The sequence below is a fragment of the Homarus americanus genome, unplaced genomic scaffold (assembly GCF_018991925.1).
Source record: "Homarus americanus isolate GMGI-L3 unplaced genomic scaffold, GMGI_Hamer_2.0 scaffold42818, whole genome shotgun sequence".
NCBI classification, from domain to species: domain Eukaryota; kingdom Metazoa; phylum Arthropoda; class Malacostraca; order Decapoda; family Nephropidae; genus Homarus; species Homarus americanus.
Genome location: NW_024741585.1, coordinates 969,548 through 995,121, shown reverse-complemented (window position 1 = coordinate 995,121; position 25,574 = coordinate 969,548). Strand labels below are relative to the sequence as shown.

General features: G+C 42.0%; 1 long non-coding RNA gene across 1 annotated transcript in view; it reads right to left on the bottom strand.

Moving 5' to 3' along the window:
* Positions 1 to 25,574, bottom strand: part of LOC121875973 — an 84,472-nt gene that overhangs the window by 16,085 nt on the left and 42,813 nt on the right. Inside the window, exon 2 of the long non-coding RNA XR_006090698.1 lies at positions 22,233 to 22,268. This is a non-coding gene — a long non-coding RNA (uncharacterized LOC121875973). The remainder of the gene's footprint in view (positions 1 to 22,232; positions 22,269 to 25,574) is intronic.

The following is a 25,574-nucleotide window of genomic DNA, read 5'->3' as shown; positions in this document are numbered from 1 at the left end:
ATTCCTAACTTTTAGCAGTCGACCACAAGACATCACATCGATCTGACATCCTGCCACTTGCTCTTAAAAGCTTCCACCGAGATTTTAGTCATCCTCTACGACCTTCCAAAAGGATTCAGCCAAGCGTCCTCCATCACAATAAATGGAACTTGGTCTTCCTTCTGGCTCAGTGGTGATTGTGAACGGAGACGTACACCTCCGGGCCGGCCACTGGATGTGTAATATTGTTCACTGGCCTTCGTTCTGTCTTCATTTAATACAAACAAAACGAACGAACTCAATACCAACCATCTTCAGAATTTACTAAGATTATCACAAAGTAGAATTATAATCTCCCAATGTCTAATTATTGTTTTTATTTTTAATGAGTTGGAAACAATATTTATATAATCGCGAGTATGTCCAATGATTTTTAGAAGTTACTTTAAAAATTGGTAAAAGTTGGTTGAGAATTAGCGCCGTCGATGAGGATTTGGAAACATTGGACAAAAGGCGACGGGATCTTAAACACACTATTTTTAATTTAAAGAAACCACGTCAATGAGACCAGAGCAGCAGGACCCAATGTATGTGTGTCTGTGTCTAGTTTTTCTATCACATACAGCTGAAAATATCTTATCTTTTATCACCCCTTTTCATCCCTCCCTCTATCCATCCCTATTCTACTTCTTCTTCACCCCCTCTCTAGTTGGGCGCTCCCCCCCTCCCATCTTTACTCCTTCCTCTCTTCCCTCCTATTTTCCAATTCTGTCCCTCCCACCCCATTTCTCTGTTCCCTCATCCTTCTCCTTTCCATGGCTCACTCCACATCCCATTCTATCTCTCTATTTTTCCTTCCTTTCCCATTTCCTTTCACCATATATTTTTTTCTTTCCTTTCCCCCTTCCATTTTTTAACTTACCCCGTAACCCATTTCTTCATTCCCTCCCCATTCTCCCAGGTCCCCCATGAGCCCCTCCAGAGCACCCATTCACAAGCACCTCATCACGGGTAATATATATCAAGGAGTCACTTTTGGCACCTCTCCCCCCGGCCCCGCCTGCCCTCATGTTTACATATTGCTGCCACACAATGAACTGTGATCCTCTTACGTCTTATCACACAGTCTCCACAATCTGCCTCACAAAAATCCACAAACAGATTCTTAAACAAAACTTGAGTATATTTTAGACTCTCCTGGGAAAAGTTACTCTATTTGTATCGTAGAATAATTATTTAATTTTATTCAAGAGTTCAGAGGTCACACATACTATTACTACTTTGCTGTCACTCGGAATCGAGTGTGACGATCATCCAGCTATGATACAAGGATATGAGTTATTAGGGATGTCCTCTTCATTGATAAGTTTTGAGATGACTAAAGAGGCCGATGCAGGACCGGCAGAATCGTTCACATAAGTTGCACATGTGGAGGTATCAGCTTTGGTCCGAGACTGAGGGTTGTTATGCCAATCAGTTAAAGCAGCATGTTTATCATCGACGAGTACATTGATTGCCGGGTCATTTTCATCAAGCCAGTCCTGGTGTATTCTTTTGATCTGGCCGAGAGTCTCTCTGAAGGTTTTTGTCATGGCTGTGTCGGGAATATCCCATTCTGCACTGGGATTTGCGTCGATTGCCGTTGGGTTGTTTATCAGCCCAAGTTCAAGCTGCTCTCTGAAAGCATGTGCTACATCTGGATCCTCTAGACGCTTTGTGTTAAAACCTCTTCTGGAGGCTTGCTGCCTTCGCTGTTTTGGGGCAACGTGAAGTGAGAGCTTGGCTCTGACGAGCTGATGATCAGTGTAGCAGTGGTCCGAGCCTCGCATGCCTCGGGTGATGAGGACATCTTCGTGATATGTTTCTCTGACAATGATGTAGTCAATGAGATGCCAGTGTTTGGATCGTGGGTGTTGCCACGAACCCTTCAACTTGTCGGCCTGCCTAAACAAGGTATTGGTGATAATGAGGTTGTGTGCAGCACACTTGCCGAGAACGAGTAGGCTGTTAGGATTACACTTGCCTCGTGGATTTCTCCTTATGGTTCCCTGCCAAATGTCAGCATCTCTGCCAACTCTGGCGTTGAAGCACCAAGAAGCACATCCTTGTCTTCTCTGGAGATAGAGGTTAGCACTCTGTCAAAGTCGGCGTAAAAGGCCTCCTTGATGTCATCCTCTGCATCCAGTGTTAGGGCGGATGCACTGAAGAAAAAGTGTCATGAGGCGGTGGTTGATCCCAATAGGCATTTCACTTAGCCTGTGTAGGATGCGTTGGCGGATGGCAAAGCCAACTCCATAAATGTGGTGTCACTCTTCAGCAGGCTTACCCTTCCAGAAGAAGGTAAGGCCAGACCCCCGTTCTGTGAGTTGACCCTCGTCTGGGAGCCGGGACTCACTAATGGCTGCTATGACGATGTTATACCTAGTCAGCTCTTTTGCCACAAGGGCGGCTCTTCTTTCAGGACGCTTATTTGTGCCAGTATCCAGAAGGGTCCTGACATTCCATGCAGCGACCATAAGAGGTTGCATAGTTTTTTTGGGGGGGATCTGTGATTTTGATTGTGTTTTCGACCGCATAAGGATGACCTTACTGGGTGCGGTTGCCCAGACAGGGTGTTTTTTTAGGCAGGCTGTGTTTAGGACACTTTTTCCAGCCTCACCCCCCTCCCCCCCCACCCCACACACACACAAAGCTGTGGTGACAGTACGGGAAACTGTCAAGTTGTGGGCGGCGGACAGGTAGACGGACAAGTTAACGAAGTATCAATAAACAGGGAGGAAAAAAGCACACAAATAGTGAGACGCAAGTAAACAGACAGGGAGGTAGACACTAGACACGCTCTACTCAGCGGCAGTGTGGTGAGGTGTGTGTGTGTGTGTGTGTGTGTGTGTGTGTGTGTGTGTGTGTGTGTCGTTCCTTGAAATTCGCCCAGTAACTTGTTTAACTCGAGGCTCACAGCACTGAAACCGCTGCTGTGTTCGCATCAATTTACCAATGATTGTCTGGACTTTGATATAGCGGCGCCTGAAACCCTGGCGAAATACCGTGATATATCAACTGACCAACACAAAGCAGGACTCCACATTGTGTCATACCAGGCGTGTAACTTTGAGCTGATTTTGGCGTCCTGTAGAGTCCCAGCCTTACACAGCCATCACCTGTCACAATGAACCCTGCACCACTGGCTCTGTTTATCCTAATAAGATATACATTAATCCAGTGGCTGACCTTCACATCCAACTTCCTAAGTGTGGATAATGAGACACAACAATTCTAGTAGATTTATCACCATGTTCAGAAATAAGTGTTGAAAAACTGGATCGTTAATATTGTCGAACAAGCGGAGGTTGCCGAACACAGTCTCGTGCTTACTGAAGAACGTTTCCAATTCCCTTGGGAAGAAAATAAAGGTTTAAACTGAAGCTGAACTTGACAACGAGAGAAAATATTTATGATCAGTCTGTGTCATGGGTCTGATAGATGAGACCAAGTATGTTGTATCTGTGTTTATTGTAGCTACAGCTGTCAACTAGTACACGTTATACTTGCCTGACTTCCTGAAAAATTTCCCTAGAAACCAATTTTTCTCGGTAAAAGTCGCGTAAAGCAGATAACTGTGTAAGTGAAGAGAGACCCGCCCCGTCCCTCGCCTGTCACCTAACATACTTCACCGTCACAGCAGGAAGTTGATGCGGGATAACTTAAAGCTGAAGATCACATTGTCAAAGGTTATCTTAAGCTGTGAACCCAAATTGTTCCTGTGCGAATTACGGCGTTCGGTTCCATTTAGTGTCACAAGAGGCGACAGTCAAGTGTAGTCTGTTTAATTATTAACTGCTCTCTCTCTCTCTCTCTCTCTCTCTCTCTCTCTCTCTCTCTCTCTCTCTCTCTCTCTCCTGAAGTAACCCATCTACGTAACTTCATCAAGTAATACCGTGGCCTTTCGCCCCTTTCCCTCCCGTTACCACCTACCAATTTCCCCTTTCCCTTACCACCTAACCTAACCCACCCCCCTTCCGTTGTGGTATTGATCCATCATGACCTCACATCGCAGGTAATCATGTCTGGGACGCCGTGATGGCCTCGGCTATGTTAATTTATTGACCATTACAGCCTGGCTTATATAATGCTCCTATATAATGCCCCTGTGTTATGGTTCATGGGACGACCGCTTGTCATTATACTACAGGTAAGTCTTATTAAATTTCTTGGTGAATTAAGGTCATCGTCATTAACCTTGATTTAAGTTAACAGGTGTAATAACTATCGATAATACTGAAGGTTTTGTGACTAGTAAGACAAATTCCTTTACCTGGTTGGAGAAATCAGTCTTGATAAAGGTGACGATAACATCAATATTTTGTGTACATTGTGTTTAGTGATGATTAAGGCGTCCTAAATTACTATAAAACAAGAATAATCTAATTTTCGTGACCCCGTACACAAGGGGTTAATAGCCGTGGATTCATAATCAACTAATACTTCGACTTTTAATTGATTTTACCTTCAGGAAAAAAAAAATAATCTGCCAAATTTCATCAAAATCAGTTCACTCTGTTTACCTGTACACACCTGACCTTGAGCTGAGATTAGGGGAAAGTGGTTTACTTTTTGATATATAATTACCATCAAAAGTAAATTATAGGTGATGAGGTTTGATCTTAAGCTATAACTTGCAACATCGTCATCATTGCCGAGTTGCAACACATCTGCCACCTTGCAATGCAATTCGTGCAAAAGCCTGTGTCTTTGAGCATTCTTACATTATATTTTGCTTTTTTTAATGTTGAATTTGTTTTGCACTACCAGTCCACTTTTTTGTCAACACACACACACACACACATACACAGACAATAAGTGTGTGTGTGAGCGTGTGTGTGTGAGTGTGAGTGTGTGAGTGTGTTGAGGATGCATACATAGTGCCTACGTGAGAGGTGAGACTCGCCCACACCACCGCTCTTCACCTGATTAATTAACGTGCTGATATTCACCTTGCCTCACGTGCTCCACCCATCACCGCTCACACCAAATAACTATACCTGAAAAAAAACCTACATAGACAATTTACATATTTGTCTAAGAGTGAAAATTTTTATAAGTTTATGGATGTATATTATTTATTTATCCAGGTTTAACCGAATTAAAATAATATAACTGTGTTTCGATTTCAGGTAATATGAAGTTTATCTGTTCACCTGTGTGGTCAGAACTAAACAGCGGGAAGCTTTATGATGTGTCTGTCTTGTGTACAATAATGTGATAAATAAGCTGGACGGAGTGTTCATGTCAGCTTAGTGTGTGTTAAAGGACAGCTTAATAATCAGCGGCAAAAATCAAAATAACAAAGACAGGAATTTTAACTCCAAAATACAAGTTGTTACAGAAGAATTTATTAAATATCTATTTTGACAGAAAGATTTGGTTTATACATAAAGGTTGACGATCCACCTCTCCCCCACCTTCCTCCCGCACCTTCCTCCCCCACCTTCCTCCCTCACCTTCCTCCCTCACTATGTACCCCACCTTCGTCCCTCCACTCTCCCTTCCCTCCATTACACATCCTCATCTTCCTCCTCGCCTCCCCTCCACCCTCCTTCTCACCACTCCACTTTCCTCTCCGCCCCTCCAATCCTCCTCCGCCACACACACACATACACATCACATACACGTACTGTACACGAGCACACACACACGCACACGCACACACACACGCACACGCACACACAGACGTAAGGCTTAAAACCCTCACCTACCCCCTCTACAGGTGAGATACAACAGAGCGACCTAAGCACCTGCATTACTCCGGGTCAAATAAGTTACCACAGACCCGAGGCAGCGTTGGTAATCCGATTATACTCATTAGTTTGAGGAAGTTTTTACTGAAATGTGATGCTTCGGTGTTATGTTTAAAGACTCTTAAAGACGCCTTCCTTATCTTACTGTGATTCAGGGAAAGAGATTTACACAGGTGATGAGTTACACAGGTAAGAGGGTGATGAGTTACACAGGTAAGAGTGATGAGTTACACAGGTTAGAGGGTGATGAGTTACACAGGTAAGAAGGTCATGAGTTACACAGGTATGAGGGTTTGAGTTACACAGGTAAGATTGATGAGTTACATAATTCAGAGACGATTAATAAATATTAGAAAAAGTATTTTGTTCTACAGGAAATGGCGGAAAAAATTCAAGGTGAACTTACCTTGTGGAATGAACGAAGAGAACATACCACACGAAAAACATAACGTAAGGAGAACACAGGGAGAACACAAGGCAAGAACATGGCCTAAAGAAAAAGAAGAACAGGTGGGCAAGAGAAGAACACGAACACAGTCGGGTTCCTCAGTTAGTTAGCTAGTTATAACGTTGATTTATATTTCCACTCCTTAGCCCATCCAGTCTGCATACCAACACCACTACGCATCACCACAATCACCACCAAAACCACCAAAACCACCAACTACCACCACCACCAACCACCACCACCAACCACCACCACCACCACCACTTTAGATAATTATGGACATCCAAATCAGAGTGAACACGGACCCATTAGGCTGAACAAGGTGGTGGTGCGACCCCGAGGTTATAGTTAATTACGGGTTGTGTTGTCTGCCATAGAGGGTTGTGTTGTCTGCCATAGAGGGTTGTGTTGTCTGCCATAGAGGGTTGTGTTGTCTGCCATAGAGGGTTGTGTTGTCTGCCATAGAGGGTTGTGTTGTCTGCCATAAAGGGTTGCCTGGGAAAGACTTGGTTGTCCATGAAGAGTTTCTATATGCTGAGGTTTCTATTATAATAAAACATCTATTTAACGGATATAAAGCCTCTATTTAGCGGATATAAAACTTCTATTTAACGGATATAAAGCTTCTATTTAACGGATATAAAGCTTCTATTTAACGGATATAAACCTCTGTTTAACGGATATATATTATCTATTTAACGGATATAAAAGCTCTATTTAACGGATATAAAGCCTCTATTTAACGGATATAAAGCTTCTATTTAACGGATATAAAACCTCTATTTAACGGATATAAAACCTCTATTTAACGGATATAAAGCCTCTATTTAACGGATATAAAAACTGTATTTACCATGCAGTATATGAAACCTTTATTTAACGGATATGAAACCTCGATTTAACGGATTATAGAAAAAGTCCGTAACTATACCATACTATATATTTCACTCTTGTTTACAGCGCCCAACAAATACTGGAGAGTTTGACAGATTAATGCAAATTCATTACTCAATTCACCTAAAAATTTTAAGGGGGGGGGGGATGTCAAAAGCGATAAAGTAATAATATTTCTGTTGCGTCAAATCATTCATTGAGTATTGTGAAATTCATGTGTTTGAAAACCCTTTTAAAATCAGGAATTTAAATACGGTGGGTAACTTTTTCAGTGTGGTAGCAAGCAATACATTTTACCTGTCGACTGTTACGTGTTTACTGGTGATACAACGATCAGTGTAGACCTGCCGTAGTAAATGGTTGAAAATGAATATATAGTTATCTATTTACACACACACACACACACACACACACACACACACACACACATTACATACATACATACATACATACATACATACAGTACATACATACAAAGACATACATACACACATACAAAGACATACCGCACATACACATACATAAATTAACACACACAGACACAGATTAGGTTAGGTTAGGTTAGGTTAGGTTAGGTTAGGTTAGGCAATATAGGGAGAGTATAAAGGCAACATATGAATCATGGGTGACGCTGACGAAGGGAGGGAGGACGTCACTGACCTATTCATCTTAGCTATAGCCTCGGTGGGGTGTGGGGAGGGTGGGGAGGTGGTAGGGATAGGTTGGGGGTAGGTAGGGATGAGGTGGGGGGTGGGTGGGGGTTATGGTAAGGGGGAGGGGGTCCTCGTCTCGATATTGGCCGTGGGGTGAAGACGTCATTTATCACGCTTTACAATCACTGTTTCCCTTGGTAACAGTTAGGGCGTGAAGGGGTGGGTGGGGTGGGGTGGGTGGGGTGGGTTGGTGGTGGTGGTGGTGGGCTAATCTGATGAGATATTGAATTTTATGATGTTGCAGCCTTTCCATTACTCTGCCCACACTATCTCAAACTCACTAAAATTCTGTTGTTTTCTTCCGTCTAACATCTTCACTACAGGGAGGCCGCTTTTTTATTTTAAACGCCAGACAGAGACGTGACTTCCTACACTAATGTTCAATTTATTTACTCTCTCTCTCTCTCTCTCTCTCTCTCTCTCTGCTATGCATAAAAATGAGCCTTTAAATTGAATAAAATCATCCTTGTCACTCTGTCAAATGATTCCGTTGATGTTTTTGTAAAGTTCTGATTTATTTTATTTTTACTTCATGTATTTCGGGAATATTTACCTCTAGGATTTTTTTTAATGATTTATTCTACAAAAATGTATAGGAGAAAATAACATGTCCTCGAATACTATAATCTAAGCCGTCTGCTAGCTCTATGAAGGTCATATTTGATTGTCTGACTATGGATGTTTTTTCCAGTACAGGTCAACCAGCGCAGGCCTAACCTAACCTAACCTGTGTTTAGTAAGATATCTTTATCTTCGTCACCTGAACAACAATTTTTAGACACAGTTCATAATTTATCTTGCTTGTTTTGGATCATTGGTGTGTGTGTGTGTGTGTGTGTGTGTGTGTGTGTGTGTGTGTGTGTGTGTGTGTGTGTGTGTGTGTGTGTGTGTGTGTGTGTGTGTGTCTGTCTGTCTTTCCACCATCATCATTAAGCAACAATTTAACACCGACTTGAACCTTCAGCTGAAATAATTCACTAAAAACAAGGAAGGAAAAATCTTTCATATCTTTTTCATTCCACAATTATGTTACGTCACTACACCCCGACAAGACTGATGCCCTAACTTGACTCGTAAATACTTAGGAAGATCAAGACTTCTGGAGCGTCAAATAATCAGAGTTTGAAGGGTATATGAGATGGAGTCTTGTGAGTGCCCGAAAGAAATCCTCACAACAGGAAAAAAATGAGTAACGTCATCTTATGGAATTTGGCGGCCCTGAGTGTGAGTGACCAATCGGCCCTGAGTGTGAGTGACCAAAATCTCTGGTTATTAATTCGTCTCTGAGTCAACATTGAGGACAGTTTGTTGCCTTTTACGACACCTAGATAGATCCATCCTTGGTTTTACTGCTGTTCAAATCTGTCCACACAACACTCTGACTATCCACCACTCGAAAACTTTTTAACAAACATGACGATAAGAAAAAACCTAAAAAAAATCGTAAGGAACATTTTGTTTTACTGTGATAAATGTTGTAACCGTGTCAATATTGTAACTGTGTCAATATTGTAAATGTGTAAATGTGTAAATGTTTTAAATGTGTAAATGTTGTAAATGTTGTCAAAAATTATCGTCAATAATTTTTTTGGGGGAAAACTAAACAACCAGAAGTTTCCATCTAGTTTATCATACATTAATAAAAAGAGAAGCTGAAGAAATATCATCACACACCGTAAAGTTATAGGCACCAGCAGGGGGAAGAACCAGTACAGCAGACACACACAGCAGGGGGAAGAACCAGTACAGCAGACACACACAGCAGGGGGAAGAACCAGTACAGCAGACACACAGCAGGGGGAAGAACCAGTACAGCAGACACACAGCAGGAGGAAGAACCAGTACAGCAGGCAGGGGAAGAACCAGTACAGCAGACACACACAGCAGGGGGAAGAACCAGTACAGCAGACACACAGCAGGGGGAAGAACCAGTACAGCAGACACACACAGCAGGGGGAAGAACCAGTACAGCAGACACACACAGCAGGGGAAGAACCAGTACAGCAGACACACAGCAGGGGGGAGAACCAGTACAGCAGACACACAGCAGGGGGAAGAACCAGTACAGCAGACACACAGCAGGAGGAAGCAGGGGTCTAAGACGTGTTAAATACTAAGCTAAGGAATGAAAGGTCAGAAAGGTCAGGTGTTCTAAGGATTCATCAAGTCGGTATTTTAAATGGATCTAATTAGAACTCAGTCGACATTCACACCTGTAATAGTGGTATCACACTCATCTAAATTAACTTATAGGAGCGGGGGATGATGGTAAGTGGGATGGGGGAAGGGGGAACGGGGAAGGGGAAGAAGGAAAGGGGGTCGGAGGGTTCAGGGTAGGGGGAAGGGGTCGGGGGGGGGAGGAGGTGTCTTCAGAAGTAATGATTCAAATGTACTGTGCAAGAGAGAGAACGGTCTCAGTGAGTAACGTGGAGGGAAAACAGTATCAAAGCGAATTTATATCAAGATGATGATGTATATAGATTCCTTCGAGACAAGATCAAAGAATTTTTAGGTCAGTCATCTGTGGTGCCTGAACGAGAGAGAGAGAGAGAGAGACTTCAACAACATAAAGGCTGTGTTTATAAGGGACGGGCAGCAGCATATCGACCAATCACTTTATACAGTCAAGGGTTAAATGACTCTTACAATAGACCCTGTATTATCGCTTAGTCTCTTACCGGAAGTGTTTACCTTACATAAGACATAAGTTGTAAGAGCTTATACTACTACTATTTTGTTGGACTTTTGTTTTGTTTTTTATAAGTTGAATCGTTAAAGTGATTTTTATTTTCTTTATTTTTACAACATTTTGATTATGTTGTATCCTGTGTGATAGAGTCTTTTGACATGTGTAAGATAATCACGTAAGTCTTTCTCTCTGTCTCTCACTTTTTCTATCCCTCTCCCTCTCTCTCTTTCTCTCTCCTTCCCTCTCTCTGTTTCACCCGACCTCAACCTCGTCTAAGATGGTCTCAGTATACACGTTACAGCGGGTCGGTCCGTGAGTGTCTCCTTTATTACAACACGGACTTAGTTTCTTCCGAGTGTTGGTGCCACAGAGTTCATTACAGCTCCCAGCCTGGCCCAAGATATGTGGTGTGGGTTATATCCACCAGGAATCGAGATTTCCATTAAGTTTAGCGACGTTGGAATCCCGTTCTGGTGATATTACTTGGCAGCTCATATCTCGTGGAGGCCCTCTACTACAGCCAAGGACAAATGTACAGAAGTGAAAAGGGACTTAGCAATGTAATATAACTTTTAGTATCTTATTGTAGTTTGTAGAGGAGGGAAGATGTTTGATAAAATGATAAGAGAAGATACAGGATATCACAAGAGCTATCGACCTTTAGCTTATTAGTCTCCCCGTCGAGGAATTACGAAGCCTTTGAGGGCGACCGTACAGAGGGAACAAAGGCTTGGCTAACAGAGAGGCAACAATGAGCAGCAGTCGATCGTGTCATCCTCCATCCAGTGTTCGGGTCAATATACGGCCTTTATATGAACGCTTCACACTCCTCTCCTTCTTTAGCTACTTCTCTCTCTTATCTCTCTCGCGTTCTTTCATTTATATTGTTTTTGTCCCTCTATCTCTCTTATTCCGTGTTTTAGTTCTTCTTACTCTATCCTTAATCTATCTTATTCGCTGTTTCTCTCACTCACACTCTCATTCACTCTGATTTTCTCTCCTCTCTATAAACTTCTACAAAATGATTTCCCTCTATGGCGAATCGAACCTGATACTAATGGACCATCAGTTTAATAACCACTCCGCCACCGCAGCCTATTATTATTACGCATTATTACAGGAAACAAAAAAACAATAGAGTTTACAGTGTGAGGCTTGGGTTTCTTTGTTGTTATTGTTGACAAGTACAATACGCAAAAGGAACTACACCTAACATACAGTACACAGTAAACATACAGAGGGAGTAAATGTACCCAAATATAATACACAATAACAGGGTGTGGGTGTAGGGATGTGGGTGTAGGGATGTGGGTGTAGGGATGTGGGTGTAGAGTTTGGGTGTAGGGTGTGGTTATAAGGTGTGGGTGTAGGGTGTGAGTGTAGAGTGTGATGTAGGGTGTGGTTATAAGGTGTGGGTGTAGGGTGTGAGTGTAGAGGTATGGGTCTAGGGTGTAAGGTGTGGGGGTGTAGGTTTAGGGATGTGGGTGTAAGGCGGGTAGTAGTTTAGGGATGTGGGTGTAAGGCGGGTAGTAGTAGTCTGTGACGTGATTCGCCAATCCGCCCAGGTGTTGTGTGTATCAGGTAATCTGGTAGGGGCGAGTCATCAATCCACTCAACTAGAAAATTGTTACTCAGGGACCCCCAGCCAGACGACCTGTGACCTCGTTAGTACAGCTTCACCTGCACTGTGGTGGAAGGGGAGGGTAAAGTGGTTGAGGGATGAGAGAGAGAGAGAGAGAGAGGAAGGATTGGGTGGATGGATGGATTGATGGAAGAGGAAGAGGAGAATTAAAAGGAGTTGATAAATGGAAGAGGAAGAGGAGAATTAAAAGGAGTAGATAAATGGAAGAGGAGAATTAAAAGGAGTAGATAAATGGAAAGGAAGAAGAGTAATGTGGAAGGATGGACGGATGGAAAAGGAAGAGTAAAATGGAAGTTAGAAGTGGTAGCCTGTAAGGGAAAGAAAGGTAAGGTAAGGTAAGGTTAGGTTAGGTTAGGTTAGGTTAGGTGTGTGTGTGTGTGTGTGTGTGTGTGTGTGTGTGTGTGTGTGTGTGTGTGGAAATAATAAATCATTGTGGACAGTCAGTAGTAGATGTGAACAAAGGACACATCTGGCACCTGTATCGGAGACAATAATTGTTTATGGTAAAGAATATTGTGTTATTGTGTCTCAGTATTGGAAAAAATTCTGTTTATGACGGATGGAAGGAGGAGGAATTCTCTTGCAGTATGACACATCACTTGCCAATACTGATGATGTTTTGGTCAGATAGGGATAACTTGTTTTTATTGCTACAACCTAATCTAGCCTACCCTAACCTAACCTAACCTGACCTAGCTTGACCTAACTCAACCTAACCTAATCTAGCCTACCCTAACCTAACCTAACCTGACCTAGCTTGACCTAACTCAACCTAACTTAATCTAACCTACCCTAACCAAACCAAATCTAACCTACCCTGACCTAACTTAACTTGACCTAACCTAACCTACCCTAACCTAACCTAACCTAACTACAACTAACAATATTCTTACTACGTCTATTTATATATCTATCTATCTACTCTACAGGTAACACCAAGAGGAATCACAGGTATATTAATTAATCCACGAAGCGAGGAGGAGGAGGAGGAGGAAGAGGAGGAGGGGAGTAAGAGAGAAGCGAGGAATGTGGAAGAGGCAGGGAGAGAAGGACAGGGAGAAAGGATGAGGGGAAGAGAGGATTAACAACGTATTACGAAGAAGAGAAAGAGGGGAGAGGAAATTGAGAAGGAAGAGGGTTAGTCAAGAGGATTGATTGAGGGAGAAGAGAAGAGAAGAGAAGAGAAGAGAAGAGAAGAGAAGAGAAGAAGGAGATATTGTTCTCAATCCAAGTATCAGTGAATTACAAATATCAAATCCTGGCCCCTGTGTGTCTTACCTCTATGGTCAGTAATGAAATTCCTTGGTTATTTATTCTCTTTTCCTTCTTTCTCCTCTTTTGCTTCTCTTCCCTTCCTCTCTCTCTCTCTTCTAAGACCTTATACAGTACACCAGTAAGAGTGACCAGCCCAGTTAGCTGTCGTCTGTGTCTCAGTAGTCAGGGAAATGTGTTTGTTTACCCTCTGTAATGGTTCAAGTCAAGATACGTGTCATCCATTTACAACTACAAGGGTTGACTCGAATTGTGATCCGTGAAACATAAGTCGAATCACCACTCATCTATACTACCGCTGCCACATCTTGACTGGGGATATGACAGGAGGTACAGAGACATCTTTCCCTGATTGTAAAAGAAGAAGTCCTGTCGCCTCTCCACCTGAACCACGAACCCGCAGACTCAGAATCGTGAACCCGAAGCAGTAGACTGATGCATTATTCTGCCCGTAAATGCTTCAGATTCACGAGTCGGAATCTCGGGTTTCGTGGTTCAGGTGGAGAGGCGACAGGACTCTTATGGGTTAGTGTAAAGGTGTGTAAGTCCTGTACCTCGACAATACGAGTATATAAAGACTAACCTAATATCTGTTCCTCACACTACCGTTTATATAAAAAGAACAGAATTCCTGGGCGTGTTCAGGTGTACTGTGATATCAACTAAGTGGTGTCACTCAGTCTGTCGCGCGCGTCGGTTCAATACCAATGTGACGTTAAATGTAATAAGGAATGTGGAGTCCCAGATGAATGTATTTTATTTACATTCTCGATGCAGTCAGAGGTAATCTTTTTTTTTTTATCGGATTGGGAACTCGGGAGTACTGGAAATTGGATTCACAGGAGGGTAGTGCAGGATTGTGTTGTATGAGGGTGAATGGCAGGTGAGGGTGATGGGGGGTGAGGGTGAATGGCAGGTGAGGGTGATGTGGGAGGTAAGGGTGAATGGCAGGTGAGGGTGAATGGCAGGTGAGGGTGATGGGAGGTGAGGGTGATGGGGTGAGGGTGAATGGCAGGTGAGGGTGATGGGGGTGAGGGTGAATGACAGGTGAGGGATGGGGAGAGGGTGATGGGAGGGAGGGTGATAAAGGTGAATGGCAGGTGAGGGTGATGGAGGTGAGGGTGGGAATGGCAGGTGAGGGTGATGGGAGGTGAGGGTGATGGGGGGGGGTGAGGGTTAATGGCAAGTGAGGGTGATGGGTTATTATTATCATTATTATTATTATTATTATTATTATTATTATTATTATTATTATTATTATTATTATTATTATTATCATTATTATTATTATTATTATTATCAATATATATGTTGTCGTATTAGTACTTTAGTTACTGTACTGAAAGACATGTGAAATTGGATCTCTAACCCGACACACACACACACACACACACACACACACACACACACATTCTTTCTCTCAGACAGACAAACACTCAAAGTCGTTGAAGCATAAAACAGCGTGATAATAACTCATCTAGCAATTGGCGTCCTTATGACCTTTTAGTGTGTGTGTGTGTGTGTGTGTGTGTGACATTGACTGTGTGTGGACATGAAGTGGATAGTGTGGAGTAGTTGTGAGGGATGTGGAGTGTGGGTTATTTAGTGTCCTGTGAAGGAGGTGTGACGCAAAGAGTTGAATTGAATTGAATTGAATTGAAGCAGTTTATTTAGTCAGAAAAACACAGATACAGAGTCGATAATAATAACAATATTAACATGGCTGCGCCAGTTGAGAACCTGAGCTCTCTTTGAGGCACTTGATATATACTGTACATTTACCTCAAGGAAGTATTATGTAACATTTCGTATCATCTGGGGCAGTACAATAGGATGGTGGTAATAAGAACATCTCATAATGTTACCAAGGTTATCACTTCAATATTTATTTATTTTATTATTTATTATTTTTATTTTTTATTTATTGTTATTTTATTATTTTATATATATTTATATATATATATATATATATATATATATATATATATATATATATATATATATATATATATATACAGTATATATATATATATAAATATATATATAGATATATATATTTATACACACACACATACAAACACATACACATATACATATATATTACAGTGGAATTGAGAAACATAAGTACAATCGGGGAGCAATACAACCTGGGTTGTACAGTAATAAGGTTGAACAAGAGGACAGAGCTGTCAGGATTATGTCTAGTTGGCAATTATGTTTATTGCAATGGTAATTACTTATCTATTTACATGATAATTTCCGATAAAACGGATTTGATGGTACAGTAAAAGCAGGTACTGTAAATATAGTAAGTGTTCCAAGAAATATTAATACTTCGACAATAGATATTTTTTAAGAGATGATTTAAAGGAAGGGAGCGTAGTCTTTGCTGGGATGGGTGGGGTAAGTTGTTCCACACCTTCACACCGTGATATTTTATGGAGGTCTGGGACTGAGAGGAGCGCATGGGGGTGGTCTTAGTAGCTCGGGGTGCCTTAAGTTGTATCTCTGATTATTCCGGAACTGGAAATAATTATTGTCAAGCAAGTGATTGATATTTGTAAACAAAGAGGGCACAGCAGTAGGTGTTAATATCTTCGAATTTTAAAAATTTCAAAATAGCAAATTTTTCGTTTGTGTGATCTTTTTTTTTTTCAAGTAGGTCATTGTCCGTACAACGCTTTTTCGTGCAGTAACCAGAGATTTTGTTTTTGAAGAGCCAGAGGCCTCCCCCCATAGTGTGTGACAGTGTATCAGGTGTTGGTAAACAAGATCATGATAGATTTCTTTCATTGCTGTGAGAGTGAGTGACTGTCGAGTGTGATACATGATACCGCACTGTTTATTGATTTTACTGTGAATGGCTTGTATGTGGTTTCTCCAGTTAAGTTTCTCATCAACAATAACTCCGAGGAATTTAGGTGTGATAGTGTGGCCGAGGTATGATAGTGTGGCCGAGGTATGATGGTGTGGCCGAGGTATGATAATGTGGCCGAGGTATGATAAGTGTGGCTGAGGTATGATGGTGTGGCTGAGGTATGATGGTGTGGCCGAGGTATGATGGTGTGGCCGAGGTATGATAAGTGTGGCTGAGGTATGATAAGTGTTATTTTGAGAGACTAATAGCGGGAAATCGAAAGCGTCGAGAAAGGGAAGGAGGGAAGGAAGTGAAGGAAGGAGGAATATAGGTAGAGAAGGATAAGGAGGACGAAAGGAGGGGCCAAGGAGACTTACTTTCTTCAGGATGTTTACAAAGTGAACCTGATACAACCCCCCCCTCCCTCCCCCCGCCACCCAACGTATACAAATGGCATATTAAACACTTAGAGTAGGTGGATCAAAGACTAGGTATTATGACCATATACCTACTCCAACCTAACCCAATCCTAACCTAACTCTGACCTAACCTGATCTGACCCAACCTAACCTAACCTAATCTAACCCGACCCAACCTAACCCAACCTGACCTAACCTAACCTGAGCTAACCTAACCTAACCTGACCTAACTAAACCCAACCTAACCTAACCTAACTAACCTAACCTAACCTAACCCAACCTAACCTAACCCAACCTCCCAACCTAACCAAACTAGCCACCTTATAGAATAAAAAAATAAAATAAACAAATACAGTAACAATGAGAAGAAATGAAGAAAGGTATAGCAGAAGAAAGAAAGAGAGAGAGAGAGAGACAGAGAGAGAGAGAGAGAGAGAGAGAGAGAGAGAGAGAGAGAGAGAGAGAGAGAGAGAGAGGCAGCGATTACTTAGCACTAGTTTATGGGGGTTGGTGCGGGCCAAGATCACGGGGCGTTGCAGGGTACGAATTTGTGAAGAGAACACCATCATGATAACTGGCTGAGAGGGTGAGAGGGAATGAGAGGTAGAGAGGGTATGAGAGGGAGAGGGTGTTAGAGGGTGACAGTGCGACAACATGTGGGAGAGGGGAAGAGGTGTGAGAGGGAGAATGTGATGAGAGTGTAAGAACCTATGGGAGAGGGTGGTGAGAGTGCAACAGGATGTGGGGAGAGTGTGAGAGTGAAATAATCTCATCATACCAGAGAGAGAGGGCTATAGGGAGAGGCAGTGAGGAAGTAAGGTGTGAAGGAAAAACTAATGACAAGGGGAGAGTATGGTCAGCTGACGGGATATTAAAGACTGATGGGGAGAGAAGAGAGGATGGAAGAGTGAATGAGTCGGGAGAGAAGAGGTGAATGTGGGGGAGATGAGGAGAGGATTGGAAGAGCCATAACCATGATGGGAGAGAGAAGGGAAGGGGGGGGGTGATGAATACGATGTAAACCGGGCCAATTAGTCTTAATCTCCCCTGACTAATCTCCCCAAAGATAAACAAACTAACTATTCACCAATCAAAGTCCCCTACACAGTGACACCTCATCACCCACCCCACACCTTAGATACAGGTGAGTTACGTCTGTCTACCTATGCATGGGAGCAGAAATAACTACATGTCAAATCAGTGTCATATTTAACCCATCTTCAATAAGGTAAGTATGGGAGTGTGTTGTAACTGCTTGTTGATATGAATGAACTATAACTAAATAAGGTGATGTTATAACTATCCATCTTGAGTCGGAAATAACATGGTGGTGCTAGAAATGAAATGTTTTATATATATACAGGTAACAGCGTCGACAGGTGAGGAGAGACTGAGACCTTCATTAGGTATGTAAATATTTAGTGTTAGTTAATGCTATTGTGTGATATTTGTTTAAAGGTAAACCTAATTACCTGGACTAATTATCACCTAACCGGTAAACATGATTATTTTCATTAGTTTTACTGATTAAATTTTCGTTAATAACAACAGTAAATTGGTCGGTGTTGAAGGTTATTAGATGGTAACGGAAGCCAAGAGCCTAAGGAGGCGACTTACTGCTAATTAACCTGGATTTTATTTATAAACTCCGTGTATTCATTACCTAATCTCTCTTTTGTAATGGAGTTTCCCAACAAGTCTGAAGCCTGAATATTACATCAACTTCAGTATCGATTAAGATATCATAACACAAGAAAAAAACAAAAACAGAATTACACGAAGTTCAGTTACGTATCGATTAAAAACAACACCGAGAATCTTAGCACCACACCACAACCACAGCCCCATGACCTACCGTGACCAGAGTCTTAGCACCACACCACAACCACAGTCCCATGACCTACTGTGACCAGAGTCTTAGCACCACACCACAACCACAGTCCCATGACCTACTGTAACCAGAGTCTTAGCACCACACCACAACCACAGTCCCATGACCTACTGTAACCAGAGTCTTAGCACCACACCACAACCACAGTCCCATGACCTACTGTGACCAGAGTCTTAGCACCACACCACAACCACAGTCCCATGACCTACTGTGACCAGAGTCTTATCACCACACCACAACCACAGTCCCATGACCTACTGTGACCAGAGAGTCAGCATCACACCACAACCACAGCCCCATGACCCCAGAGTCTTAGCTCCACACCACAATCACACAACCACAGTCCCATGACCTACTGTGACCAGAGTCTTAGCATCCACACCACAACCACAGTCCCATGACCTACTGTGACCAGAGTCTTAGCACCACACCACAACCACAGTCCCATGACCTACTGTACCAGAGTCTTAGCACCACACCACAACCACAGTCCCATGACCTACTGTAACCAGAGACACCCCCCCCCACTTGTGTCTGGTGTGACTATATTCGGGAAAGACAAAATCTCTCTCCCCCTCACTAGCTTCCTCGTTCAATTCCCTCTAACTGCCTTACAAGATGTGTTCCTTAACAAGGTCCTAAGACGTATACAGCTGGTCTACACCCCTGCAACACTCTACCGTCTCAGATATTCATTTACCTTTATTCTTATTCGTTAACTTCTACCTCATCCATCATGTGGCGAGTATGAATCAGTTTCTCATTTATAAGTCTTTTAATAGTAACTTTCTCCATCGTTCTTACTTGCAACTAACACATACACTTACTTCCTTATTCCTTGTGTGTTTGTTTGCTTGTTTCTGTGTATGTTTGTTTGTTGTTTGTTTCGTGACCTCATCTACCACTTATAAAAATATAAATAAATATATACAAGCATATATAAATTCTCACTTCCAGGGTCACTGTACACACACACACATACACATACACACACACACATACATACATACATACATACATACATACATACACACATACATACATACATACATACACACATACATACACACACACATACACACATACATACATACATACATACATACATACATACATACATACATACAAGTGCACGTGCAGGCGTTCATATATAAAGCCTCTTACCCACCTCCTCCTTCAGAGAGCACACGGGTCAGGGCCGAGCAGTGCAGAGGCCAAGACATTCTTTTTATCTGACATTTTAAGGCACTAGGTATTAAAATAAATCAGCCTATACAGTAAGATATATCATTATAGTAATCCCTCTAAATGCCGGACTCCTCAATAGCGGATATTCTCAATACCGGAATTCTCGCAATAATGAACAGGGCTTGCAAGAATCAGTCTGGTATTGAGAGAGTTAACTATCTCAACATTTATAAATCAACAATCATCGTATGAGCTAAATATTTGTAATTAAATGTGTAAATATTGACGCCAAAAGGACAAAATTCTGTCTAACCGGCTCGACATTTCACCAGCAATTATCCAAACAATATCATCATAGCTTTTGTTAACTCATAGGATAAACCAACTCGTAATATTGCATTTGATAATAACTTGACCAGTATTTACTTTGCATACTGCGTGAACAAGTTGGTGACAAAGAGGAGTATTTTCAGTCACTCTCTACCTCTCTCTTGTTACAGTTCCCCCTTCCTTTCAACCATCATTGAGGCATTTTCACCCCTTCATCCACCACAAACACAGGTAGGGAGAGAATGACGATAAAAGTGGACACACACACACACACACACACACACACACACACACACACACACACACACACACACACACACACACACACACACACACACACACACAAATGAGGGGTCGTGAAGGAGAGTGAAGTCTATGAGTCTACCAATACAAGTAGACAGAGGCCAGATAAGTGATATATATTCCTGTGATAGCTAAGGAGGTAAAGGTGGTATTAAAAGGAAATACTCACCAGAAGGGAATGAGACTAGTGAGTTGAAACCTACCAACACAGTTATTCAATAAAAGGAGAACCGGCGGGGGAAGGGGAGAAGGAATAGAGGGAGAGAATAATAAAAAATCTGAGAGGAAGTGAAGGGAGGGTAAGGGAGAGGTAGAGAAAGGGAGTGTGAGTGTGTGTGTGTGTGTGTGTGTGTGTGTGTGTGTGTGTGTGTGTGTGTGTGAGTGTGTGTGTGTGTGTGTGTGTAAACCTAAGCAAGAATAGGTTAGAATAGTGGTACACAAAACGAATTGAACACAGTAAGATGGCAAAGAGCGATCAGTACACGATATTATGAACAAGTAACCAATCAGGACACGATATTATGAACAAGTAACCAATCAGTACACGATATCATGAAGAAGCAACCAATCAGTACACGCTATATATAAACAAGTACTAATGAGTAATGTAGCAAGAAAGAAGACCAAGAATTGAAGAAGAAAGAAGACATCAGCTACGGCCGAAATAGCTTAAAGGCTAAGTGGCCAGTAATCCCCAAACAAGTCAGTTCAAGCCAAAGCCTCACTTTTCCCAAATTACGGAGGTGGGCAGAAGTAACCTGAGGAAGGTATGCGCTAGAACCTGTACCCGGGCTTCATAACAGCCGCTCGGAGACCAATATCCCGCCTCTTAGTTCTGCAGGAGACTTACTTTACAGGTATATAACATCGTGAGTCTTCATTCCCACTGATGCTCCCGTTCGTACACCTTGCTTTAAATTTCCAGGTATCTTTATTCTCTTGTTAGTTTACTTCTTCCCAGTTAATTTTCGTAGAGGAGAGAGGAAGAGGGAAATCATATAGAGTAGCACAATTTTTATATGCAGTGCTGAGAGAGAGAGAGACTGACTTACTTACTTCCCACACAATTTCTATTCAAGAGATTCACGTCACGGAAACACTAATGACCAATAAGAACCATTCACTGCCATTCAACCCTTCATAAAACGCTAAGTCTTTCTGCTATTCGCTTCTGGGATTTTGTGTCAGCTGATGTGATGATGCGAGAACCAATAAGGGGTGGAAGGGAGGGAGAGGGGAGGAGGGGGTTGGGGTAAGGGAGGAGGAAAGGGTAGGGGATGAGGGGAGGGAGGAGGAGAGGGAAGGAAGGAGGTGGAAGTAAGGGGGAGAGGGGAGAGAAGTGGGGTTGGAAAGGAGAGGGAAGGAGAGGGCATGGGGGAGAGTGGGGGGGACTTCTCCTGGCTAACGATGGGTAATGGCTCGCTACCCATTACACAAACCTCGTCACTGATTGGTTATAGTGGATCAAGGCTCATCACTGATTGGTCAGGTGTAATATATACCTCTTTCGGGATTGGTTGTGTCTCGGTACGACAACATCACTACAATTTACCTCACGAAGAAAATAAATGTAACTCGCACACCTTGATGACTTACCTGGACACCTCGATGCCTTAGCTGGACACCTTGATAAATTACCTGAGATATATAACAAACTCAGGTTAATCTGTTTCAGGTGAACAGTTTAGTGAGAGGATTGTGGGACGCGGTGAGTTACCACCATGTCCTACACAGGTAAACACTACCATGTCCTACACAGGTAAACACTACCATGTCCTACACAGGTAAACACCACCATGTCCTACAACTTACCTTTAAGATCAGAGACACAGCATTAACGACACACATCTGAAACAAAAAGTGAAATAAGACTTAGAGTTGAGTGAATAATTATAATGAGAAAATAATAATTGCTAGCAAATTTATCAGTCTCCAGTAACACCAATAAGTCTCGTTATATCATCAAGTACTTGTCTCTCCATACTCTTTTGTTCCGTCTGTCAGCACTACAAATTCCACACAGTCTCATGTAATCTTCATATAACGATAACATGGGTTTAAGGTTTTGTTAGTAGTGTAATGAGATGTAATTAGAACAAGAGCCGGAGCTACAGGTACACACGACCAAAACAAGAGCCAGAGCTACAGGTACACACAATCCCAACAAGAGCCGGAGCTACAGGTACACACGACCAAAACAAGAGCCAGAGCCACAGGTACACACTATCCCAGAGCCACAGGTATACACGATCCCAGAGCCACAGGTATACACGATCCCAAAGAGGACTCCGTTTTCCAATTAAAGGGCGAGAAAGGAGAGAGAGGGGCGACACAATGCTCCATCCACTAATCCATTTAACGTATCTGTAATGATGAATACTGCTCTAGTGACTCCCTATTGTCTGTCTGTCTGTCTGTCTCAGCAGTTGAGGGATTATTAATTACTGAGGTGTTCCTTATGTCACCTTTCTCACCTGGGAGGAGTAGCCAGGAGGAGGGGGAGTTGGAGGAGTAGCCTGGAGTAGTAGCCAGGAGGAAGGGAGTTGAAGAAGTAGCCGCGAGGAGGGGGAGTTGGAGGAGTAGCCACGAGGAAAGGAAGTTGGAGGAGTAGCCGCGAGGAGGAGGGGTAGTTAGAGGAGGAGCTGGAAGAGTAGCCGCGAGGAGGAGGGGGAGCTGGAGGAGTAGCCTGGAGCAGTAGCCAGGAGGAGGGGGAGCTGGAGGAGTAGCCTGGAGCAGTAGCCAGGAGGAGGGGGAATTGGAGGAGTAGCCAGGAAGAGGGAGAGTTGGTAGTAGGCAGCTACCAAACAGGGAGGTACTACCGCCAGGGAAGATATTGGCAGCATAATGTGTTGTCTAATGGTAGACCCTGCTGCCATATGTGACCAAGTCCCAGGTTGCTGATCTGACTTTCTGCCTCATTTACACACAATTGTAGAGTCTCAATTGTTTCTCTTACGACTGACAACACAACTTACATATATTGTTTCTCACTTTATATTTCTTTTTATTTTTTGTATTTCTTTACGGTTCTCTACTATTATTATTATTATTATTATTATTATTATTATTATTATTATTATTATTGTCCTCCAGGCCCCGATGTGGGTCAATGACCTGTGCCCGGTTGGGCTAATATATATATATATATATATATATATATATATATATATATATATATATATGTATATATATATATATATATATATATATATATTGATAAAATCACACAGGATAATGGGAAAAACGGAGCACCTTAACCGTCTTTTATTCAAGACGTTTTCCACGTTTTCATTGTGGATTTACATGAAATATATATATATATATATATATATATATATATATATATATATATATATATATATATATATATATATATATATATATATATATAAGCTGTTTTGTGTCTCAGTGCTAATGATCTGTACACATTGGATCAATTTACCTGCTATAAATCAAATTGTGATAAGTGACTCGTGCACAGGTGTAAGATGGGCGGCACACAGGTGAAACAGGTGTAATTATTACCTTTACAGATGTGATTTAGTTATGCCACACACACACACACACCCACACTCACACACTCAAAGTCTGTATATTTTCAGCCACAGGCTGCAACTCTAATATTAAACCGTTTATTATTATTATCACACACACACACACACACACACACACACACACACACACACACACACACACACACACACACACACACACACACACATTTATGTAGCGCACTGAACATAAAAAAATGCATTAAAGGTTTTACTATTCGTTACTCAGAGACACATCAACGCTTCAATCATCACTCCACTTACATATTTGTAAACGCAACGTGAAGAATTAAAGTGTTACACGCAACACGGTCCATAAGGGTCACTATTACTATTTCTTCCAGTGATAAACAGATACTGAGTCGCCACAAACAGAATATGACTGTCTGATAAACTGTTAAGGACGACGTATCCAAAGTAGAGCTGTTTGTTGTGGTTTTCGTGTATCAAGGCGGAGTTTATATCCCAATGATCTTAAGTCCTCCATGAATGTGTGGGAGATATGGTGTGTGAAGAAATTACTTTTGATGTTCACTCAAGTGCGAAATTTAGGTGACAGTGACCGACATAAGTGTTGGATGTGAAAGGTGTGTTGGGAGAGGGAGAGGTAGCAGGCTGGTCAACTGCTGCTAAAACACAAAACAAGTCTGCCTGTTGCACATTATTGCCGCCAGAATCAAAGGTCATCTGCTATTCATGGAGTGTGATTCGAGTAATAACTCACTTTAATGACTCTAGTTTCAGTTTTGGTGAGAATGCAAATCAACATTCACAACTGTACTGTATATTTGGCAGCTGTGATTGTTTCTCTCTGGGACTCAAACCAAGTGATCATTTTTTTTAATCTGGCAAACATAAATGACGGATTCTAGCCTCATTAGATATATTTTCTTCTTTGCAATACATGATCTAACGCAATTTGTCTAAGTGAAATTGGATCCCATGGGCCTGACGGATATTTAGAGGCAACTTGGATACAGCGTACTGTACACAGAGGCAGCGTGGCCGGCACTACATCTAACTGCACATCGTGACCTGGTAGTTCAGTGTAGCACGAGGGTAGTACAGTGTTTAAAGGTACAGTGTAATAAGAGAATGGTACAGTGTAGTGTGAGGGTACAGTGTAACATGAGGGTAGTAAAGTGTTTGAAGATACAGTGAAATAGGAGAATGATACAGTGTAACACTAGGGTACAGTGTAGCATGAGGGTACACCACTAACCATTAAATCAACTCCCCTCAGTAAGTATAATTGGGTTTTGAGTAAAATCTTTGTTGTGTTGCATAAAACTTCCATTCGGAGTGATTTATGATGTTATTAACTCTATTAACAATATTACCTGCTTTGATTAATTACAGGTGTACCACGCCATCAATACCTGACCCACCACCACCACCACCACCAGTACTGACCCACCATCACCAGTACTGACCCACCACCACCATCACTAAGCCATTCCAGTTAAAGCTCACTTGTTCTTCAGTTCTGTGTAGAGGAAAGTTATACGAAGTTATACAAAGTGATACAGAGTTATAAAAAGTTGTGAACCGTCTTAGAAGTGTAATAAACAATGTTTGTTACCGCAGGAAGACAAAGGTATGT